Here is a 17,188-nt window from a genome sequence, read left to right on the forward strand (position 1 = left end):
TTCTTATAAAATCCAACAGCTTACATATCCTGAATGAGACTGATTGATTGATTGATTTTCTCAGCTGGGCCTACAATGAACAATGAGTAAGATGACTTGATGGTTTGCTGCACAACTCAAGAACTTATGTATGACTGGGAGGTAAAGGAAGAGCTTCATACCCCATGCAAACCTGGCTTATCTGAATAAGGTAATTTTTTTATGCTATACTTCATTTTTGTTATTTCAAACAGACTGCTCAGAGCATTCAACCAATATCTTCCATCCTGATATGTCAGTAAGTTGTTTTATAGACCCTGTTCATTTAGGCTGGCTCTTACTGAAATTATGTTAATGAAGTTAGAAAGGACAATTTTGTTAAGAGGTCTTGAATTTGTGCCTGAAGAACAATAACTAGCTTGGCTATGTTGTATTTGAAGTTGGGGAGGCATGTGAGCATCAGCAGTATCAGTTATTATATGAAGACCAGAAGGTATCTGAGTCTGACAAACACAGTAAATATCTGTTTCCTGGCTGTGTACAAAGCCACATGTATGAAGGAAGTTTTAGCATATATTAGCATTTATTTCCTTGTTTCTTTCCCTCCTTCTTTTAATCTAACAATTAAAAAATATTTTAGTCAATGTGTTGTCATCTTATTAAAGACCTACTTCATATTTAGTTTTAAGTAGTTCATTTTCCTGAATAGTTTCTACTTGAAGGTAGTTTTGGTGGTAGTTGTGACCCAGTATCAGCCATTAGGTTATAGCAGTTTTGCCTTTGTGTATATCAGCAAGCAATTTTCTTTTTCGTTCAAACCCAAGTTGAATTACCATACTTTACTGGGAAACAAAACCAAAAACCCACTAGCAAGTCATGGTTCTTCATGTAAGCATGACAAAACTTAATACTTGCCTTTTTTCTCTTCTGTGAGAACCTGTTTCTGTAAAATGCTGAGTATCCCTGGCTCCTACTGAATCCATCCAGCCCCTAAGTGATAGTAAATATAGTTATTTAGGGGCCTTTATTTGTTAGTTGCATGAGAACAGGAAGACTGTGGTTCATGGCAACTGGAATCTTTTCTTGATTTTACTACCAAGTTGTTCTGTGACCTGCAGCAAACATTTTACAATCATGCATAAATTTGCCTTCGTAAAAAGCAGATTAGACCATTGAGCACCAGATAACTAAATAATGCAAGTCTCATTCTTTACAAGTTTGTATGGCACCCTAAAATGAAAGCAGCCAAACAAGATTTATGTAATTCATTATTATTTCCTGATTTACCCCTCTGAATCACTGACATGAATAAAAGCACTACTAGCATAATGGCTGTGTTAGGCTTTGGAGAACTTATGGATCATGAGTAGAGGAACACCTAAAGTGCCAGAGAAAGTGCCTTTGTAGCTACTCAGCTGCAAAGATACCGGTTGCACTTTTACCTGCACATCCTTGCTGTCTCCAACTGGAACAGACAGTGCAAGCATCTGAAGCACAGTCATTTCCCCCGTCAGGTTAATGGCCCTACTGGCAAAGCTGCCTGGTCTTCCTGCTGCACGCGCTACAAGCACAGATCACAGCATTACGGCTTTCTTGGCTGAAGTTCCTGCCTCACAGGGCATCTGCTCCAGCAGCCACGGGAAAGCTCAGAGCTAGGAAGCAGTGGGATGCTAGAGATGATGCTTGTGCTTCCAAGCACAGCTTTGCATCCTCTTTGAGATTTCTTATGTGCAGGCAAGTGCAATGGAAAGGGCAGTTTCCCTACAGCTTTTTCCTCCTTTCTTTTAATTGGTCAGTTTTAAAAGCAAGAGGAGAAACGAGAGACTTTTAAAAACTTATCACTTATGACTGCTCAATAGTTGAAAGCAAAAAGAGATTTGGGGTGATTTTCTCAACTGAGTTTTGTTCTCACTTACATGCCTGTAGCCAACTTTCACCTGCAAGTAAAGGAGCGTACCATCAGAGCATGCTGTCAGAGACAACACATCCACCCATTGCAACATCTCAGCTTTTCTCTGCTCAGTTCAGGCATTTCAGCAATTCCCTATAGTATGTAGCTGCACTGCTTTCAAATTTGTAGGACTCCTGAGAAAGATAGTAACTTTATTAACTAATCAAGCAACTGATATAGCCTCTTCATTTTGGAATTGCATCTATAACTGTGAACAGGTTGGAGAGCGAATTTGGAGCTGTGACATAGAAGATATTCTTGTAGGAAAAAGGTCATGAAAGTCTTATGAGCAGTAGAATCTGATTTATTCTCCTTTTAGGGCAGGGTTTGCCTAATGAAAGTAAAGAGTCCTGGGTGGTGTCAGGAAGTAGTAGATTTTATCATGGTTGCTTTAGTCTGGGTGCAGCTTGGTAAGTAGAAGCAGTTCTTCGATCTGTCCTGCGGCACAGATCCTAATCCCTTGCCTAGGCMTGTCCATGCAGAGTGCAATAATGTCAGTATCACTCTGCCCCAGCAGGCTAATTTAGACAGAGTCTTGCATCCTTCTTTATGTTTGCTAATGCCTAAAGCCAAATTACGACCATGCTGCTTGAGCCCAGCAATATATGACATGGCTACAGTTTGATCTCATTTTATATTTTCTTACAGTATCTGAGCACTAATACAAATGTTAATGTTTTCAACCTCACAAAATTCATGTTCTGTGAAAGTATTAGCTGCATTTGATAACGGAGAAAACAGGGGGTCAGCAAGGTTAAATAATGTGCTCAAGGTCATCTAGAAACTGTGGGAATGAATTCCAGATTTCTTCATATAGACCCCAACCACGAGGCATTCCTTCTTCTCTTTTGTCTGAGCTTTTAGATTTTCAGGAGGTTGTYTTTTGCAACTGACAAATCTGTCTGGCTATGTCTGTCATGCAGATGTGTCTGGTGCCATATGTTGATCAGAAGTTTGAGCCAGACACATGGCAGCAGGATGATTTTGCTTCTGTTATCTATAAGAGCCTGACTGGTGCTTTGTACTGGACAGCTTGTAGAGCYATGGATTCCCTCAACCCTTGTCTTTCTCAGCTGCGTACAAGAGGATAAATGTAAGTACAGCAAGATCATTTTTAGCTCACATTCTCCCTCCTAAATCAAAACAGCTTTCTGTGCCATATCTCTTTTACTCTGTAGTTTATAGTGCAACCTGCCTGCTCAAAATTATTTTCAGTGTCTTTGAAGAAAAACAAGAAGAGTAGGAATGTTTCCCTCTCAGCTCTTCCATGCACTGCATGATTTTCTCAAGCTAGTCACAGACTTTCTAAGGAGAAATATGCTTTTTCAGCTACAGATTTAGTAAGATGTGTCTGTCTATTGAGACGTCTTCACAGAGAAGCACGTCACATTTGGACAAAAATGCTTTGCAGCACTGAAACCATCAACGTTTGTAAATGCTCAAATACTACAAAGAGGGCTCTTTCCCACTGCTCCTTGCAAGTTACTCACAATGTAAAGATGGTTATCTTGCTTCAGGCCAGAAGGGGATGCCTCAGGTTTAACCATAGATTAAGCATAAAGCAATAGTTCCCAGGTTCTGACTATTTGCAGATTGGAGACTTCCTGAGCCAGAGACCATTTTTGAGTATTTAGTGATCCTAAACAGTTTTCTACAGCCCAAATGTATCTAATATTTCCATGTAAAGTTTTAGCATCTTGTGACAAGGAGCTCCACAGTTTCACAATGTGCAAGTAGTGTCCAGACCTCTACTACCATATCTAACACTGGTTCCTTAATATACTCCTTGGAGACCAGAAAAATACCCAGTTTTATGCTGAATACCATTTTCAGTATTGCATCCATGCTGTTTAGGGAAAAAACCTATTGCCTCTGGAATTACTAAGAAATTATTGTCTTGGTTCTGAATTAGAATATTTCTTAAAATTTTTCATATTACTCTTAGTGTTACGAAATAAACTACATGAGTTAGTATTAAGTTCATGCATTTCCACCCTTCTCTTTAGTCAAAGTTACCAGTTCACCTGGGATATGAAAGACAAAACACACAAAAAAAGGGGTTGGCTGCAATACTCCTAGAATTTATGCAATGATCAAAAAGACAGTATCAAGGTCTAGACAATCCCATATTCAACCCCTTTAATTTTTCTGCTTTTAAATGTCATTTAGATCACAAGGTAATACATTTGCCAAATAGAAGGTTCAGTCTCCCAGAGAGAGATTCAAGTCAGCAATGGAAAGCCCACTGGATTCAGACTTCCAGATAAGTGAAATAGCCTTCTTTAATTTCTGCTTTTGAGGGCACCTAGAAGATTGAAACTGACAAGTTTCCTGCCTTTTGAAGGTTAAGGATCTTTTCTTTTTCTACCTCCTATTCAGTCACAATAATGATATCACTCACAGGAGCACATAGCAAATATAATTATGCTTTATTCTTATACACAGTTGTGACTGGGATTATTTAGCTGATGACTGCAAACAGCAGCTGCTATGGCCTTATTTGTAAACTTTATTTCATTGCCCAAAGAACATTAGAAAATATGGTATCATGTCATACATTTTTTTTTCTTGTTTATTATAAGATGTTGTTTTAAAAAATAGATGGGATAGGGTTCTTAAAGTTTACTAGAATGGGTAGGATACTGGACCTATCTTTGAGAATCTTAATGCCTACTTCATCTCTCCTTCCAGTCTTACCATATTCTCTCCCATTTGCACTTGTGCATGCTTCTTTTTGTCCTCCTTGCCTGAACATCTTTCCTTTCTTCATTTTTTAACCTTTCTTCTCTTCCTCCTGTCTCCTGGCACACCTRTTTCCCAGTTAATACTTTAAATCAAAGCACTGAAATGCATATTATATTTTCCATTGGCAATTACTTGTGTAAGCCATTCCTAGAGTATTTTAATTCATTTCCTTAACACTAGGCCTTTTCCTGATTTGCAGATCCGTTAAAAATCCTCACCACCAGCAAGCCCCAACAACAACAACAAAAAAGGAACTGAGAGAAGATCTGATAAGTAGAAAAGATGCAGGGCAAAGAGAGCAATTCACCAGATGGTGGGTATGGATGGGTTGTGGTAGCGTCAGCCTTCTTGGTGATGGGCCTTAGTGCTGCTGTCCTCAAGGCTTTTGGTCTGTTCTTTGTTGAAATCCAGCAGCACTTTGATGAACTGGCAAGCATCAGTTCCTGGATCACGTCAATAACGATAGCCATTTTTCATTTAGGAGGTAGGTATAAGTGTTCCTCTAGCACTTATTTTAAAATCTTAACTACTCAAGACATTTCAAAGAGCTTCCATAAAAAAATCTCACAAAACCAGACATGCAGAAGCAACACTTCCTCCTTGTCTTCACAAAATTGGTATTTGCATCCTCTCATAAAGATGTATCTATGCCTCAGACATGGAATGGATTAGTGATGACTCTTTGCATATACATAGAAATCTGGTTACCTTAAAGAACTTTATGTACCTAGGCTCGTGATTCAATTTTCCTGCAGGCCCTGAATCGAACTCAGTGGGAGTAAACCTAAGAACTTCAGAGCTTGCTGGATCAAGCTCATAAACCAGTTTGTGCAAGCTCACTGATTTCACAGTGACTATTACTTTTTCCAATTTCTGTAAAACAAGAGGTGTGACCCTGCCCTGTCAGATAACTATATACTACCAAAATGGTGGCTCTCAGTCCTGCTTTCCTCCCATTTCTCATTTTTGCCCTCACCAAGATCCCTCTCCTTCTGTCCATAGCCAGTTCTGGCACACTCTATGAACCATTTCAAGTCATTAATCTAACAGAAAACTAGGTTAAAAAAAATTTTTCAGTTCACCCAGAGATAGTATAAGGAAGGCAAGACCATACAAGCAGAGAGTAAGGGAAGAGAGAGTGAACTATTCCAGTCAAAGGCAATGAGCTATTGGATCAGCTAAACTATCTTATCTCACCAGACTAATGAGGGAAAACTATCAAATGTACAATATGCATTCTTTGACTCTTCACTGAGTAGTCCTTTTCAGAGCCCTTCGTACCCTTAYAAATTAGGTTATCCTTCACCATTACAGTGAGGATTCCAAACATGTGTAGACAGGAACTATACAGAATTTGTGATGTCCACATATTCTCATTATAGATACATGATTTTAATGGGTAAGTATACTTATGTAATAAATACTATTATAATTCTGGCTGTGAAGACATTTCATTGCACAGATACTGTGTAATTACAGGCATCCTACTCAGTTCACACCTATCAGGGTTACTGTTGTAATCACAGTACTTCCAAAGATCATGAACAACTGGTCTTCCTTTGAAAAACATATTCAGAAGAACAAAATAATAATTCAAAATAAAAATGCAAAAGATAAAACAAATTATAGGTTCACAAAATTTTATCAGTTCCATAAGCTGCTGTTTTCGTTGCTCAATTTGGAGTATTAGAGCTTGTTTCATTCTGACAAAAAGAATTAATTAAAAAATCAGTAAAAAGCCTGTTTTCCCACTTCCTTCATGGACTCCAGAAATGAATAAATGGGAATCTATCAATTTGGTTCACAAATTAGGCTTATCACTGACCTGTTGTGGTACTAGTTTTGTCATTCAGACATACGAACTTAATCAGAAAAAAATGCCAATATAGGAGGACCAAAGAACTCAAAACCTTGATTTTGTTTTAAATTTACATTTTCATTATATAGGAATGCATCAAGGATACAGCAGAAAGAATGAGATTATCAGTGTATAAGACAACAAAAATTATGTTTGCCTAACCAGGGTCTGAAGTTGTCCTACTTCAAAGAAAGCAGCTATAATTTTCAGCAGAAAGGCAGTGATCTTCCCATCCTTCAAAACCTTTTGAAAATAATCCTATTTCTATGAATACAGTCTGATGCCCAAACATTCTAAAACACTTTCTTACAGCAGTTCATGGTTCTCAGGTCACTAGGTAATTTTCATTATCTTTTCTTGCCTTTGCTTCATTTATAGGGAACAGAAGACTTTCTGCTGAAGATCATCTGAGCCTCCAGTTCATTGAGCATCTTTCCTGGCCTGGCTTGGTCATTCTTAGTATGTTCCTGTGGGAAACCTCCAGTGTCATTTGTCTCAGTATGAAGTATGATCAGCGAATTATTCATTTTTCCCATTTGGATCATTTCAGCAGTAGCTCCAATCTCTTGTGTGGAAGGACAGTGCGTGCTTCTATATTTTGGGTTTGCATCTGCAGCAGGCAGTTCAGTTATCATAGCAAGGATTCCCCTATCACAAAAATCTGCCTCCTCTTAATACTAATGTGCATCTCCCACCACTTTTCATTTTTGCACAGTGATTGTTTTCCCCTACCATTTTTTGTAAGTTTTTTGTATATTGTCCTTTATTCTTTCAGACTCTGACCCTTAGCAGTCTTCACCACTTCCTGTTCTGGGGCTAGTTTCTTTCTTCTTTTCCTTGCTACCCCATGTTTAATTTCTACCTATTTCTGCTCCTCATTCTCTAATACAAAAACTTTCTCTGTAGCAGTATTTCTGCTCCAACTTCAGGTCTTTCTCCTGTAATTAAGTACTTCCATGGGTCTTCCTTGTTATCCCAGAGTCTAATTATTTTTTGCTCATCATATGACTCTCCAACTGTGTATGCATTGTCCTATCTCATCCCCTCCACTACATCTTTCAGACCATGACTGAATTCCAGTATCATTTTTACATGCTTATCAAAACATGGTATTTTTGCTGTAAATGCTGATGGAACATTTGGGGTTTGTATAGCTTCTTTCAGGTACCTACTGTCAGATAATATACATCCTGCAGCTTCTTCACCAATTAATGTCTGTCTGCTAGGTTTATTTCACTTGTCTTAGTTATCAAATTCTCTTCTTTCTTTTCTTAACACAGGAAAATATACAACAACTTGCCCCTACAAACTATTATAAAACCTCCTTTGCTGTCTGCCTTCTGTTCATTGTTTCTGCACTTATTTCAGTTTATAGCAATGTTTCTTATGAATTCTTATGAATTTCAATGTATCCCTGAACTCCAGTTTCTAGATTCTCTATCATTTGTATGAAGCTGACTGCCTATACTCACTAATAAACCCCACCCAAGAATTGATGGTGTGATGTGTTACTTGGGATCCCTCTAGTGGCTGTGGTTATTTCACAGAAATGTATATTTACTGGTTTGAGATTGTCTCTGCAGAACATGCCTTTTGATGATAGGTTTAGTCTTGATCTTGACTCTTTGATGATGATGGAAAAATAGCTAGGGAGTATAACTGATCCTTAATTAAGCAAAAATGTTGTTAATAATTTCTGGTGCTTCTAAACAGTGACTAGAGACTGGTTCTTTGTTTTTTTTGGAATTTCTGCACCAAGTTATGAGCATGACTGAGGAAAAAACCCTCAGATTTGTAGCTTGTGCAACTTTTCTCTCTTGTGTGTTGAAGAGTTCCTACAGTCTGCTGAGAGAAACAGTACTATTGAAAACCAAATTTAAGAAATGAACTGTACAGTTCCTGGAAAAAATACTGCTGCAAGTTAACCCTGGATTTTTTGTTCTTTATAAAACATTTGCAATTCCATGAACAGATGATTTTGCAAAGCTCTAGAGATTAAGAAGAGGATTAGTTTTATTCAGATAATTTTCATGCCGGCCATATCAGTGATACATTGACAATAATAAAAGTTTTATAGATTAACCTAGATAGTCTATGGCTGAGGCTTCACTTCCTGCCATGTTGTTAGGTGTACACTTACATGAAATTCAGTAGAACTGTTCCAAAAAGAAGGCACTGACATGCTCTTCTCTATAAAAAAGTCCACTTCACATATTCAGAATATATTTTGGAAGGGTTTTTCTTCTCTCTGCTCTCAGGACGATTACTTCCCTATCAGCAAACATCCAATTTTAGAATCACAGTCTCCCCCTTTTCCAGCAGAATACAGCAGAACTGTGACACTCTCTCTCTCTGTCTCACACACACACGTACCTCTCCTCCACAGAACAAAACACTGTATTTGAGACAGGCATTATATGGCTAATTCTTCAAATGCTTTATTTGGTTGTACAAGCATGTTAATCAGCTGCTTGTTCCTAATGTAATTATCTTACTCTTAATTTGCTGTTGATCTAGCCCCTGTAGCCAGCTCACTATGYGTAAAATACACTCATCGGGCAGTTGTGATTACTGGAGGACTCCTTGCTTTTTCAGGAATGGCACTGGGATTTCTTGGACTCAACATGGTTTAAATGTATGCAACAACTGGCTTCCTGCAGGGTATAGTTTTATGGCTTTAGAGATTTTTTTCACTTATAAATCAAAGCCCTTATTTTACAGTGCTGATGGTAGGAGGTTTAAAATCTGATTCCTATTGTGATTTTATAAATAACCAGAACCAGTAACAATCTTTAAAGATTGTTTCCCTCGTGTCCTGCTCTGAAAGTAAGAACTTGTCCTAGAAAACTGCAGTCACAAAGTATGATAATAATTAGATGGCAATAATTTTCACCTGCAAATTATTTTCAGTCAGAAAGTTAAAAGCATTTTATCTTTTAATCACAGCTGAAAGCTCTGTGAAGGTCTAAAGAACCTAAAGGCTGCTAAATTGCAAGAACATAGAGCTCCCACATTTTGTATTTTGTATCAAATAGTCCTATGTTTTTGGTCACAGGCCGAGGCCTTGTTTCCAGTCCTTTGCTTTACTCCAGGTTAAAATCAGTCAGAAAGCTGTTTTTAACAACTACCAGATTTTCCTGGAACAGGAGGTAAAGCTGGCAGGAAATAAAATAAATCATTCCCAGATCCATACTGGATGCATGAGAAAATGTCTGGAATTAGAGCCTTTTGGCAGTCCTGGGCCTGCTAAATAGTTTCTTGGAAGTCATTAAAAGTAGTGTAAAATAGAGCAGATTTGAAGCCAAGCAGGTCCATCTAGAAAATGAAGAGCATATAGATGCAACATGCCAGCAACCTACCCATCCTCCCCCATTTTCTAACCCTGAGCACAGCTCAGCTTAACCCAGAGATCTGATCCGGGACCATCTAGTCCTTAATTAGGACAGCATTAACACTCCAAGGTCTATCTTGTTTTAACCACATGGACATCTATTTTCCACCTAGTGGCAAATTTGTCATGCCAGCTTTTTTCTTCCACAGTCAGAATATAATAGTGTAAACTTCATACTCCTGTTTTGCTACTTAAACATACAACTTATTCTTACAGAACACGTGCCACAAATAAACTCTAACAAACAGTACAGCTGAGCTGATGCTTCTGCTAGAAACAAAACTGTTTTTCTTTTCCCAATTTTTAACTTTGCAAATATAGGAACATTTACTGTTTTAATTGTCACCTTCATACAATACCCCAGTGGTGTCTAACTGGTGCTATTTGTACTGGTGTTTTTCAGGACTTGGGATTTCCTTTTCATGGATACCGGCCATTAGCATTGTTAGCCATTACTTCTCCAAGAAAAGAGCTGTGGCTAATGCTATTGCCAGTGCTGGAGAATGTGCCTTTGCCTTCACCTTTGGGCCATTTTTCCAGTAGTTGATTGGTCAATATGGATGGAAAGGTGCCCTCTTGATCATAGGTGGCATCCAACTCAATATTTGTGTCTGTGGAGCACTGATGTGACCACTGAAAAGCAGCTGCCTCCCTGAGACTAGCTGTCCTGAAGCTGAGACACCATCTGGCAATAGGACACCTAGGAGAGACAGAGATAAGYCTCCCATCACACACAAAACCTTCAACTGGATGCTTGTGAGGAGACTGGAGTTTGTACTTTATGACATTTTTGGCATTTTAGCTGCTATGAGTTTTTTTGTTCCTCCATTATTTTTAGTTCCACTTAGCTACAGTCTTGAAATAGGTGAGTCTCGGACTGCATCTCTCCTGTCCATTTTGGCTGTGGTGGATTTTGCAGGCAGATTGTTATGTGGCTGGTATGCCAATCTCCATGTCACCAAAACTATTCGTTTGTTGACAATGACAATTGCGCTGATCAGTACTTCTCTGATGCTGTTGCCACTGGCTAACCATTACCCGTCCTTGGCAATATTCGCTGGCTTCGACAGCTTCTTCTTTGGCACAACAGTTGCCATTCACATTACAGTGTTAGCAGATGTTGTAGGCATGTCAGATTTTGACAGTGCTCTAGGGCTTTTCATGCTCATTTGAAGCACTGGAGGTTTTGCAGGGCCTCCTCTTGCTGGTAAGTTAAGATACTTTCCTCAATATAGTTTACAAGTGGAAAGTAAAACTGTACTGAAAAGTCTTGACCTGAGCCCAAATTTCCCTGCCTTTTAGCTCAGACGCACCTGGGCCAAGAAGTATTTTAAAACAAAGAGTCTGTTTAATTCATCTCAAAAATATCTTGCTCCCTCTCTTCTCTGTGACTTTAGAGATACCTTTCCAACATGAAAGCAGAGAAGAACGGCAGGGCCACACGATGTTGTTCCCATTTCCTGAATCCCACAGAATCCTGCTTGATGAACTCCCGCTGTCTTGCTATGAAAGTGTATCTCTGGGACAAGCAGCAGATCCACACTTACAGAGTGGAGACTGTTGGGTTACTGGCAATTTGAGAGCAGCGATGGCTGCATCAATGTTGAAATTGCTGGAAAGGTTTCTACAGAGGGTCACAGCTAACAGCTTATGCGAACCTCAGGGAAATATTCTTGGGGTGCCTGCTGTTTTCAGATAGCATTTGAGCTAACCAATATAATAAATGTGTAAAAAAAATTGTAAAAAACAGTGGGAAGAGAGACCAGACAGTGAAACAGCACATAGGATTGTGGGTGGCAATGATAAAAAGTTCATCTTGGAAAAACGCGAGAAAACCAAACTACAAGCTGGAGGGACTTTACAATGTGATACAGCAGAGAAAAGACCAATRCGACTTGTACAAAGTGGATCTGAGTCCTCATGCAAAGACCACTGCATGTAATAAGGAACTGCTCACAGATTACAGTGACTTCTTGGTAGTGGTGCCGCACTAAGACTAGAATGAGGGCTAGAGAACAGACCAAATCTGGACCAAATTTGCAGTGGCAGGAAACCAGTCAAGCAGCCTTCATCAGCCCACAAATGAATCTGCAGTTGTACCCGCAGAGCAGCCCATACTACTACATATACAACTACGGTACTACTACAGTATTATTATTTTTTCAGTATGATACATGATGGCATGAAGTATTGTGGTTGGATTAAAGTTACCTAAAAATCAGGGCCTTTTCGCTCATTAACCTCTGTAATTCTTTGAAAAGTGATTAACAGGAAAGCCAGTAACACAGCAGGCAAGCTTTCAATCTCTCTCTGTCCAGTAGAGGGCCTCTCCTTTCCTTTAAAATCTCATGCTCTATAATTATGGTCCAAATTACAGCAACTGAGGATAGCTATGCTGCAGAACACAGGACTACTAAAATACAGAGTTGTAGGATTTGTTTTTTTCTGCCATTACCTTTATTATCTGCTGTATTTTGGGTTGGAAGATGCTTCAGACTGTAGACCATTTTGTTTTACTAACAATTCTCATTATGCAAAATAAACGAGAAGTGAATTGTGTTTCGCATTTAGAAATGCTATAACAGAGTGATGATGATCTATGCACTCTTAGTGCAAGGATCTGCAAGATGTAGCACATACACTCTCTTTATGAGAGGATACATTCACGTTTATAAGCTAATTCACATTATCTCTTTTCTATCAGTTGACATTACTGTCACTTTTTTCTCTCCAGGTCTGATTGTGGACATGGCTGGAGATTACAGAGCAGGCTTCTACATGGCAGGAGCCACTCTTATCCTATCTGTTGTATTTTTAGTTATTTTAGATCAATTTCAGCAGAGAAAAGAAAAGAAAACCAGACTAACACTAAACCAGAAAAATCGATGTTGCCCTACCCTTCGCTCCATTTCCTGAAACTTCAGAACAGAAGATATCAAGAGCATGATGTAGTGGTGTGATTACATTGCACATATTACAGCATTTCAGGACTTACTGAAGTGTTTTCTTTTCTCCAAACTCAGTATCAGTAGGATCTATAAACTGAGAGATGTTTTGGGTAGGTGTGTATGAAACTCAGGAAAAAAGTCATTAGTTTACAAGTAAGCAACACCAATAATCATTGTCTTATTATTTTGATGCTGAAGTTGCATTTTGGCTATGCTYGTCTTCAATACAGTCCCACAAGGCTGTGATAAGCAAACTAGGGAAAATATGGTCTCAATGAAATTACCATGAAGTGTGTACCCAGCGGACTGAAACCCTCCCCCCAAATACAGACCCCACCTATCACAGTCAAGTAGGAAAAGGCACCAGCTGGAATGTCACAGCTGTTTAACCTGGGGCAAATACTGTTCAGTATTTTCATTTAACAATTGTTTACGAAAGTGAGAGTACATGAATACAGTGTTCAGTTAAAAGGTTTGCAAATACTCAGCAGAGCAAGGATTAGAATCCAAATGAACCTGATAAACTGAAAAAATGCATGAACAATTAAATTCAATAAAGAGAAGTGCAGTTCTAAATATCAGAAGGAGTAAACAAAACACACGCGGAGCAGGGAATGATTGATGAATAAGGAGAACTAGAGGAACTAAGGCAACTAAGTAACTAAGTAAACTAAGGTTACAGTTAACTTCAGACTGAGTAAGAACTCCAAATACAACGCTGTATTGCAAAAGGCAAATGCCTTCTGTGCTGCAGTAAGATAGAGGCAATAATGATGCTTGCGAGGCTTTAACCAGAAAAGGAACATAAATTGCAGGCAATTAAGGGGAACAAGAATGAGAAAGGTTTAGAAAACATGGCATAAARAGAAAGGTCAAGAAATTAGGTTTGTCTAAGTTCAGAAAACAGAAGGTTGTGAAGGGCATGAGAACAGCCTTCAAATCTGTAAAAGGTTGAGCTAAAGAAGACATGATCAATTCCTTTCCTTGTTAAGGCAATTAGTAATTGACAGAGTTTGTGGCAAGGCAGAGTTATATAATTGGAAAAAGCTTCCTCACTAATAAAGACAGTGAAGCATAGGCATAGAAACAGACTACTTAGGAAGAATACGAAATCATAGAGATATTCATAAGACAGAATCTAAATATACTCAATTCTGCCTCAGAATAGGGGGATGGACTAGATGGTTTTGTGAGGTCCTCTTTAGTCCTACATTTCAGTTATCCTAAGGCTAATGTTTGCAAATATTTGTAATTTTGAGCAAATGTTTGATTTATGAGATTATAAAGATGCCTGTATTTATCCAAATCATATATTTTTTGTAAATTTATTTTATCTGGGGTGAAGAGAAGGTAAAAGAAGGGTGGAAGGATTGGATCATATTTAAACACAGTAAAAAAAMCCCTAGCATTTAAAAACTTTAAACCTATTGCAAATATTATAGCTGCCCTAGTTCTGAACTTCAGAAACTTCTGTCATTGAAACACTCTATCTGTGAAGCCAAGTTTAACATGAATCACTCATATAAAATAATTATTTCCTGTCTCTTAGGAATAATAATCATTTCAAAATTTGAATTTAACTCACATTAAATCAGCCAGCCACTAATAAATCAAGTATCTATGAGGGCTTGATTACAGAATACACATTGGAAGGGTCACACTGAATGGTAAAGTCTCATAAAAGGGCCCTGAAATTTGTGACAAAACATTTTTCAATCATTTCAGTTTAAAAATTTACATTTTTTCTAGAAAGTGTTACTCTTCAGTCACTGCTGTGTTCAAGTACTTAAAACAACCTTTCAAAGGTTGGAAAGGAAAGGAAATCACTGGATGGGGGGGGGGGTGAATGGAGAGGCATTTAACCTACACAATTTACACCTCTGAGTTTCTATAAAATTTTGCATTTTATTTGCAGTCCCTGTCACTGATTTCTGTTTTGATGCTTCCTCACATCCGGCACAGGCAGCAAAGAAGGTTAACAGCAGCATGGGCTGCATGAACAGCGATGCAGCCAGTAGACCAAGGGACTCAGCTCCCGGCGCATCCAGTTCTGGGCCCAGCAGCGCAGAAAAAACAACTGGTGAGCAGGAGCGAGTTCGGCGGAGGCTGGCCGGGGTGCTCGACGTGGGAGCCCGGCGCGGCAAGGAGCGGCTGCGGCGCCGGGGCGGCTCGCCCGGAGCGGGGGCGGCTGCGGGGCACCCACAGGTGGGGAGATGCCACGGGGGCATGAGAAGAAACGTTTCCAACACTGAGCCGGGTCAGAGAGGTGGTGCTGGCTCCGTCCTCGGAGGGTGTCCAGCCCCGGCGGGGTAAAGCCCTGAGTGACCTGGTCTGCCCCCACCAGTGAGCCTGCTGTGGGCTGGGCTTGGACTAAGCACTGGTGGTGCCCGCCAGCCTGAAGAGGATCCTGTAATCCTATGAAGGGAGAAAAGGTAAGCCATTTTGCCGTTTTTTTGCTAAGCACAGTTCACAGTAGTGATCTTCTGGACATTGTGACAGTCAATGACAGGTGACGATCTGTTCCAAAGCATGGAGCAAATACTAAGTGAACATTTGGTTCCTTTTTGGGACTGCTTTTATGTCTATTATAGCAGGAATAGTGTTCAAGCTGCCACTGCTTTGATGAAATTAAGTGGAGGGACTAGCATAGCCCAAGTTTCGTTTCTCTGAACCATTACTGCAGGGAATACTTGCATGAGGTGTAATTGCAAATAACATAAAATTCTTGTAAGATGAAGATGATGCAAATTTTATTCTCATAGGGCATTCCAAATCCCATGTTTTTTAGGACCCTGCAATTCTTATGGAAGGGTCGAAATACAATTTGGACACACCGAATGCAATTACATTAGCTTGTTCTTCTTGGATGTGAAAATTACCTTGTGTCTTGCCCTCTACTGTGAGAGGGACTGAAGGGTAAATGGTACAAAGTAGGAAAAGAAAAACAGAGATCTTTCTCCACAAGAAGCATGAAAACATTATTTTACTATTTTACCAATTTTGCTATAAACTGTTCCTCTAAAATGCAACACAGGCCCTAGAACCTATCTTCCTTCTCAAGAATCACTGCAGAATTTAGCTGCTACAACCAGACATCATAGCGCTCACCCACATAAGATTTCAAATGAAGTCGCTGAGAGTTTTGTGACCAACCCTCATTTGAGAAAACCAGCAGTAGTCCAGGTTTTGCCAGTTCCCAATATCAGCTGAAGCCCACAGAGCTTGGACCTTATGCCATGCATCACTTTTACTGTACTTGCATCTCACCATAAAGGACTGTGAGTTAGAACCACTGATATAAAGGCGCTATGGGACAAATGCCTCACACTGTTTCTGAAGTGTATGCCACATCATGTGCTAAGACTGAGGTCACATCACATCTGCCTAAACCCATGAAGCTAAACACAAGAACATAAGATACCTTTGAGATCATCCGATCTGAGATCATACAACATGTTGGCCAAAGGATCCTATTAATTAGGAAGGCAGGTGACCCATCTATTCAGAGTTTATTTCTCAATCCTAGAATTCTGCAAGAATATGAAATGTGATCTGCTATTGAGAAACAAGAAGCTGGTTTATTTCTTTAACAGGTCATCTCATAACAAAGTCAGGATTGCCCACATGTGCTATGCTGTTCTCATGCCAAGAGATATTTGAGTGCTAAGTGGTCTCTACTGTGTGGTCCCTTATTGCCTGCAGAATACCTGGAAATAGAAATATTCACAGACGTCATCAAAGAAACATAAGTTCTTCATCACTTCTTCCACTTGTTTTCATTAACCACCTGGCATCACGTCTGTTTTACTGGTTTAAGGATCAGGCATTAAACTTCCTCCATGCACTAAAATCTATCAGACTTGGCACACAGCATTAATTTGCATGAGAGAAGTCAACAGAAATATGAACTTTGGTTCAGAAATATGAACTTTGATTGTCATCAATACTACCTGAAACACAAGGAATTCTCTCTACACATAGGAAAACACTTCTTTACTGTGAGGGTGATTGAACACTGGGACAGATTGCCCAGAGAGGCTGTGGAGCCTTGACTGGTCATGGTCTTGGGCAACATGGTGTAGCTGAGCAGGGGGTTGGGCCAGATGACCTCCAGAGGTGCCTGCCAGCCTCAGCTATTTTGTGGTTCTGTGAATACAACAAAGGTACTGCTCCCTTTCCTTCCCCACTCCTTCAGTGCTTCAGTCCTGTATCAGCTGGGATCTATTTCAACCTTTGGTCACTACTGTTGGCTCCAGAGTAGTGTAATGAACTCTACTCCTGCTTCACATCATTCTTCTGCACCCTTTGCTGGAAAC

General features: G+C 39.4%; 1 pseudogene; it reads left to right on the forward strand.

The window, feature by feature from the left end:
- Positions 1 to 4,957: 4,957 nt before the first annotated feature.
- Positions 4,958 to 12,884, forward strand: LOC112974543 (annotated as a pseudogene).
- The last annotated feature ends 4,304 nt before the right edge of the window (positions 12,885 to 17,188 follow it).

The sequence above is a fragment of the Apteryx rowi genome, unplaced genomic scaffold (genome assembly GCF_003343035.1).
Source record: "Apteryx rowi isolate R43461 unplaced genomic scaffold, aptRow1 scaffold_61, whole genome shotgun sequence".
Classification (NCBI taxonomy): domain Eukaryota; kingdom Metazoa; phylum Chordata; class Aves; order Apterygiformes; family Apterygidae; genus Apteryx; species Apteryx rowi.